We start from the raw sequence: 7,921 nt of genomic DNA on the forward strand, positions 1-7,921 counted from the left end.
CACTGCTTGGCCCATTAGTTTTAACCTCTTATTGGCTAGCTCTTACATATTGATCTAACCCATTTCTAATATTCTGTGTAGCACCATGAGCTGGCTTACCAGGAATTATCTTAACCTGCGTCTGTCTGGAGTGGGAGAATCATGGCGACTGCCTGAATCTGCTTCTTTCTCCAAGCATTCTGTTCTGTCTACTCAGCCTATCTAAATTCTACCCTATCAGAGGGCCAAACAGTTTCTTTATTAATTAACCAATGAAAGCAACAAATAGATACAAGACCCACCTCCATCATTTCCCCTTTTTCTGTTTAAAAAAAAAAAGCCTCAAATTCTTTTGCATCTCCCTGTAATTCTAAAATTTTTGCCTCTTCTAGCCAATAGCATTTCCATAGCAGCTGAGGCCCAATTTCTAGGACCACTGAGATTAATTGAAGCCAATCACATGGGGTTGCCTTAATGCTTGAAGCACACATTTTCACCATTTTCCTAGCAAATGGTGAATATAGGCCATAAGATACTATTGCTTGCTTAATTTCTTTTAGATCACTCATACCTATAGGTTGTCATGTATATTCTTTGACTACCTTCAAGTACTTTGTGCCAAATGGCTTCTCAGGAGATATTATCAGATAGGCAGCTAAAACTCTGGGTAAGTCATCCCAATCTCTGGCATGTACTGACGAGGTTAAATTCTGTCCTTGTCCCTTCTCTCCCTGCTCATTAGTTTCAATAATTTCCTCAATCTTTTTACCACTGCCTTCTGTAAAGTTTGAATCTTCTGTTCAGTGTTCTGTTCAAATTCCCTCATTGATGATTCCAAGGTATGAAATTTGTCCAGAAATGAAGACATCTCATCCAAAATCTCATTCAAAAGCCAGAGATTCAATAAGAGGATGTCTAACTTCCAGGTCTGTTACTCCTACTTATACAGCCTTAGTTAATCTTTGTAAAATGTCACTAAAGTGTTCTCTCTTTAATTTTGATGGTATGCATATTGCCTTCCTGGAGAGATACCTTATCTATTAAACTATCATAGTTTTCAACAGATTCCGATTGTTAAATTCAACAGCACAAATTCTTTCAGATCATGTCTCAGCACCCTTCAACATTGATTGGATTTTGTCTGTCAAATTAATGTGATCCTTTTCAATAGTATTAATTTTTTCAACTATTTGTTCATTATTAGTCTATAAAGACTGTACCATTTCTAAAAGTGCCTCATTCTTGACTCTGTTATCAAACAATTTTCTTAATGATATAATATGAAAAACAAAACTAATTCTGAAAACAAATCAATGGATGGATAAGAAAAATTACTTCAGCCTTGCAGAATACCATCCACAGTATAAACAAAAAAGGTTATTATATTCCTGAATGGTAAGATTGTTTGCTATCATACATCTTTCAAAAATTGCCAAGTTTTCTCATGGTAGCTCCTCTGTGGCTGTGGCAGAGTTTAGCAAAAAGCCACTTAGTAGGTGAAATCAAGCCAGGCGGGTGGGGCTGGGAGACCTTTTGGGTGGCGGACCTTTTAGGCCTTTTTTGGCCTATCCCTGTAGGTATGAGGTTAGGATTCATGTGGCCCCAGATGAAGATGGAAGATACAAAATAATCCCACACCATCTCAAATTGAGTATAATAAAGGGTTATTTATTTAGGGGTAGACTCACAGATCACAGTCCTCTGCACAAACCGAAAACAGGAACAAAATCCAAAAGCCGGGAGAGAGAGAGAGAGTGTGCTCTTTATGTCAGCATTTATAGTATAAGAGGCCAAGCCCAAGTGGCTTGGTATCTTAAAGGCTACTGGATGGAGTTCCTGCAGCAGGGGCTGAGCTGGGGGGAGGGAGGGGGTAAAAGGGTGGAGGAAGAACCTTTCCTGAATGTAAAATGAAGTAAAAGAATAAATGTTTTAAAAAAGAAATATATTCCAAATGAAAGTGAAAAATGAAGAGAGAGAGAAATAGCTCAGGGTGGGAAGATGGTTCAGCAGGCAAAGGTGCCCACCATCAAGCTGAGGATCTGAGCTCAATCCCCAGGGCCCATGTGGTGGGAGGATATAAAAAAAATCACTGCGAGTTGTCCTCTGACCTCTATGCACACCATATGTGCATACAAAATAAATTAGCAAATGCGATTTATCACAAAGCCCTTTTCTGGGGCTTCTAGGCCCCCTCTGTAACCAGCGCCTCTACCACAGCAGTCCATTTGTCATGGCACGGGGGATCCAGATCACACCCTGGCTGTTGAAAATCTGGACACATGTACATCTGTTTTGCCCTACAAAGCAATGAAGGTAGATCCAGCAATATTCCTGAAAGACCCACATGAATGTCTGTTTCTACCACTGCCTCTAACTGTGTCAGTTTTCAAGGCTAGGCTCTCCTTCCGTGAAACCATTGGGATACAGGAAATCTCCTCTACCCTCTGCCGCTTTCCTGGGTAGTGGGAGCCTGGCTCCACAGGAAGGAGCTCACAGACCTCAGGACCACAAGTCCAGCCAGCAGTCCTTCCCTGAGCTGCTTATGAAGCTGGTAACTTATCTCCGGGAGGAGGGGCAGAAGTGGCGCTCACTAGCGAATCTTGGCACATTAATCAACACCTCCGTGGAAAGTGCACTGTGAGGGAGACTTGCGACCCGCCAAGTTTGTCACTCCTTGTTTATGGTGACCAAGGCAACTCGGAAAGGCTGTTCCAGGAACTGGCAAACACTCCAGCTGCATGTGGGTCTGCATCTGGCTCCAGCTGGAAAGTTATAATCCAGCCAGTCAGACCTTGGCCTAGGCTAGTTCATCAGCATCTACAGCCTCCTCGCCATGTGCCACCGCTTCAGGCATGAGCTGGACAGGCTGGCACCTGGCTTACCTTCTGGGACCTACCTTGTTTTAGTACCAGGCACCTTTTAGCCACCCTCTGCTGACCAGCCTCTCTCTCTCTCTCTCTCTCTCTCTCTCTCTCTCTCTCTCTCTCTCTCTGAAGACCCCAGTTCACTCTTTAGTTTGTTGACTCCCTGTGGCTACAGCACTGTCCTTTCAGGTATTAGGGGGTGGTGAATGTTCTGGAATCTGCTGTCTTTCCTCTGCCCCATCTCATCCTCCCCAGCACAATGCAGTGAGGACCCCTGGCACTGCCGGTTGTTGACTTCTCTCCCTTTCAGGGGCAGGTTGTCCAGCTCCACGAGCGTCAATGTCCTTGTAACCTCTTCAGGACTGAAGCCTTGGCTTTGGGTGGTAGGTACATAGTAGACAGTGGCTATGATTACAACCACTGACACAGAAGGATAGAGCTTTTACTTTATACCGTGTTGAGCCCAGAGTTATACGTCAAGAATTTCCAAGGGAAAGTTCCAGTTCATAATCTTGAGAGCTTTGGATCTCCTGGGGGGCCAAGGAGTTGATGTCACATTAGAGAACAGGCTGTGATGGTTGCTGTGGACTCTGTGGTTGAGAGGTTTGAACACTAACTGTCAAAGATGCTTCCAAGGAGCCTGCACCTCCACGCTCATCTAAAAGTGAGACCTCTATGCTTGGGTGGTCCTCAAGGACAGCTTCAGGCCTTACAGTCTAAACTCCTTAAATTCTCTCCCTTCAGACATCTGCAGCATGCCTGACTTCTTCCTGTGAACATTTCTAAAGCAAAAAATAAAACAAGGGCTCCTGCCTAAATGGAGTTTTACACTTTAAGGGAGGCAGACACAAAAGCTAAGCCAAATGCAAGAGGTGTCAGGTTGTAAGAAAGCTTGGAGAGCAGTTAGGAGGAGCATTGGGAGAAGGGAGGAGACATCATGCAGTCTTTTTTTTTTTTTGAGACAGGGTTTTGCTGTAGCTTTGGAGCCTGTTCTGGAACTAGCTCTTGTAGACCAGGCTGGGCTCAAACTCACAGAGATCCTGCCTCTGCCTCCTGAGTGCTGGGATTAAAGGCGTGCACCACTGCTACCTGGTACATGTGCAGTCATAAGAAGAAAGACCTCCAAGAGGGAACAAAAGAACAAAGCCCAGGAGAAGAGTGACAGCAGCTATAGGGTTCAGGGCCCCCAGGGAGTAGTGGGCGAGCCTTGGAAGTGTGGATGGGAGCTGATAGAGCGTCTCAGTTCAGATGTGAGTGGGTAGATGTGGGTGAGGGAGTGGGATCAGGAAGATGCCAGTGATCACATAAATTTGAGTAAGAAGGCATCTTGGGTGTATTGGTAGATGAGAAAAGGTGGAGGAAGAGGTAGATGTAGAGAAGAGAGGGTGGGTAGGTAGATAAGAGGAGTTAGATGCAGGGAGAGGAGGTGGGGGAGATGCAGGAGACAAGTGCAGACTGTAGACAGACAGATGTTGGGGTAGATATGATGGGGCCAGCAGACGGGTAGAGTAGGACGTTCTTGTCCCATGGCCCCTGCGCTAACAGTGAAATGGAAAGTTAGCCATCCACTAAGAACAGGAATGGAAATGAAGGCTTTGAAGACTGGAACTGAAGAGAGAAGATGGAATTTGCTGTCTAGGAGAAGAGCATCGAGAAGACAAGAGGAAAATGCATCCTGCCTTCCTGTGCCACAAGAACCTGGTTCTCCTGTAAGTGAACGTGTTCATTAGTCACTTTCTGTTGCTGTGATAAACACCATCACCAAAAGTTACTTGTAGAAAAAAAAAGAGTTTATTTGGGCTTATGATCCTGTAAGCATGAGAGCCCATCGTGGTAGGAAGTCATGACAACAAGGAGCAGTCACCATGGAAGGAGCAGGAAGCTGAGAGATCACATCTTCAACCACAAGCATGAAGCAGAGAGTAAACTTTTGTGGAGTAGTCTTTTTGTACACTGTGAAGATGAGTCTTTGCCAAGGCACATTCTCATTGGTTCAAGAAAAGGCTAAACAGCCATTGGCTAGGTAGGAGGTGTAGATGGGAAAGCTGGACAGAGAGAATGCTGGGAAGAAGCTAGATGGATGTGGAGTAAGTTGGACACACAAAATGAGCTAGAGGCAAAAGTCATGTGGTAGAAAGAAAATTAATAAAAGTATGGGTTAATTTAAGTTATAAGAGCTACTTAGGAACAAACCTAAGCTGTCAGCTGAGCCTTCATAATTAACAATAGGTATCTGTGTCATGATTTGGGAGCTGGCAGGTGGGACAGAAAAGTCTGCCTACAGCAAAACAAAAGTCAGATGAGATTATGTACTCTCAAAGGCCACCCCCAGGACATACTTCATACAGCAAGGTTGCACCTCCTACATCTCCCCCAAACATCACCACCAACTAGGATCCAGGTATTTAAATGCGTAATCCTGTGTGGGACATTCTCATTCAAACCACTGCAATAAAACATCCTCCATCCATTCATGCATGCCCTTGTCAGAGTGTGAGTGCTCCAGGCTAGCACTGGGCTAGCTGGTGCCAAGTCAAGAGTCTCTAAGGTAGGACAACACACAAGCTCATATTGTCCCTGATACAAAAATTTGAATGCAAGACATTTGTTGCAGAGAAAGCAGAGAGTAACACACAAAGGAACTGAATAAGTCCTGATTAACACTGTGGGCACCTGGGGACAAGCTCAGTCCCCTGGGAAGCTCTGCCTGGTGAAGAGATGGCTCCATATAATCATGTCAGCTGTGAAAATAGGTGTTTACCCAACTCCTTCAGATCTGTGGAGGAAGCTGATCCTGGCCGGGTGGGCTCAGGCTTCTGCTCCAGTGAGTAGGGAAAGAAAGGCCTTGGGCTTGCAGGAAGCAACTGTCAGAACACATGAGGACGGAGGGCCGATAAAAAAGGATCCGCTGTCAGCAGCAGCTGCCAGTCTTGGTTTAAACGGAAGATTAGATGTCACCCTAAGTATCAGGCACAGTCCCTCCCTGCAAAGAATGAATTTATTGGAGAAGTCTAAGAATAAGCCCCTAACCTGGGAGGGGTGACAGAAGGGAAAGGAACCACGTGAGAGAAGCTAAGAGGCAGGCAGCGTTTAAGGAGTAAGAGGTAGACCAGGTCTTTAGGCATGGGCGTGCCCTGAGGGATGGGGATGGGGTATTCCACAGAAACAGTTCTAAAATGGGTACCAACTGTACCCAGAAATACAAGAGAGAGCACAGAGGGGAAAGCTGTATTTTTGCCTCCGTAGCCAAATTTGACACAAGACAGGTGGTGACTGCTATTGTTGACAGTCAAGGAGTGGAAGAGAAAGGAAGACAGACAGACATCAGAGCTCCCTCCAGCCATCTGCATCTTGCAGGCCTGAGAACACCTTGATATGCAGCCAGGCTTGGTGACCCTTCTTTGGGGAAACATAAAACAAAGGCACCTTGCCCGGATTGTTACAAACAGTCTCAGAAATACAGCTCTAACTGCCAGCCTTCCTGCTCCAGGCACCTTCTGAAGACACACGACCCAGCATCCTCCTCGTTGTAAACACAGTTCTGACTGCCAGCCTTCCTGCTCCAGGCACCTTCCAAAGACAGGGCCATGACTCAAAACGACAAACGACCCAGCATCTTCCTCCTTGTAAACAACCACAGAAGTTTGGGGAGCTTGGCCTGTGGTTAATCTGCCGCTGGTCCCCAGACTCTTGAGAGGAGGTTGCTGCCTCTGATGAGAATAAATTAATTAGTGTAAAAACATACAATCACAGGCCACTTGGGCCTGGGCTTCCTAATGAGAGCTGATTGCAGATGCTGAGTCAGGCTGGAGTAGCCCTGGGCCTGATTGGCGTTCACTGCTGGCTGGAGACGGGAGCTGCTGCGTGGCTAACTCTCCCGGCCCCTTCCCATCTCCTGCCCTACTCCCGGACTGCACCTTTCTTTCCTTGGCCAGCTGCACCTCTCGTCTGACTGACTTCAGGCTCTTTCTCCTGCTGGGATAGCGATATTGATTGGCATTGTTGAGTTTTTTCTCCCATTTTGATTTCTACAGGCTCAAGAACAGTCAGTGGCAAACAGAATAAAATCCCCGCACCATCCGCCGAGTCCTGCGTTCCACAACCAACTCTTCTAAACATCGCTTCACATGAACCCACATGAACCAAAACCCTCAACTCCTTCTCCCTGTGAGATTTACTCTCTTCCCTTCCCCCACCCCAAAGATCTCTCCTTCCTTGACAAAATCATTCCCACTGCTGGAAGCCTGAAGAAAACAGCATCCCCGAGCTTGCCCAAGGCCTCAGCCCTTGCTGCATGAAAGGGGCCAGCACATCTAGTAGAGACCTGTGTACTTCACAGGAGAGGAGCCATGACGCCCTTCTCACTGGCCTGGCCTTCTCTGACAGCCTCGGCATGAGCAGGTGCTACGGTGGCTGGTGCAGTGGGGTAGCCCACCTCTTACATGTCACTGCAGTTTTTCTGGGGCAGCTGTCGGTGTCTCGAATGGCATCGTGAGTGACAGCAGGTGCAGAACATACCCAGGAAACCACCAAGAACCCCAGGTTCTCATTTCTTGTGGATGCAAAGCTGATCCAGAAGCAATATTTCAAAAGAAAATATCATTTCTTTCAGAAAGCACCAGCCTTCCTCCCAGGGAAGAAAGCATGCTTTAGCAGCAGGAAGAAGGGAGCAAGAGGGTGGGGTTTTCAGGCTGGCCTCCTCAACTCCGCTGTGAATTCTCCTCTGCAGGACACACACACACACACACACATCAAAGCTGGTGTCTGACGTCACTTTGTTCACCCACTTTGTTTTTCAAAGAGGAAATCAAACCCAGAATAGAGCAACCTTGTCCTGTTGAGAAAACTGTGTTGTCCCAAGCTCTCCCTGGTCTCTCGCAGATCCTCTGGCCTTGTCAACCTCCTCTTTCCCATTACCCAGGTAGGCACAGGCTCTTGTGAGACCGTCACAGACAGCGGAGAGACTGATCTGTGAGAGTCAAGAAGGCAGTTCAGTCCAACACGACTCAGGAGCCAGTGTTGGTTCAGACTCTGCAGTCAGTAGTTTCTTTCTTTTTTTTTTTTTTTTTTTTTTTTTT

The sequence above is a fragment of the Microtus ochrogaster genome, linkage group LG2 (genome assembly GCF_000317375.1).
Source record: "Microtus ochrogaster isolate Prairie Vole_2 linkage group LG2, MicOch1.0, whole genome shotgun sequence".
Lineage (NCBI taxonomy): Eukaryota > Metazoa > Chordata > Mammalia > Rodentia > Cricetidae > Microtus > Microtus ochrogaster.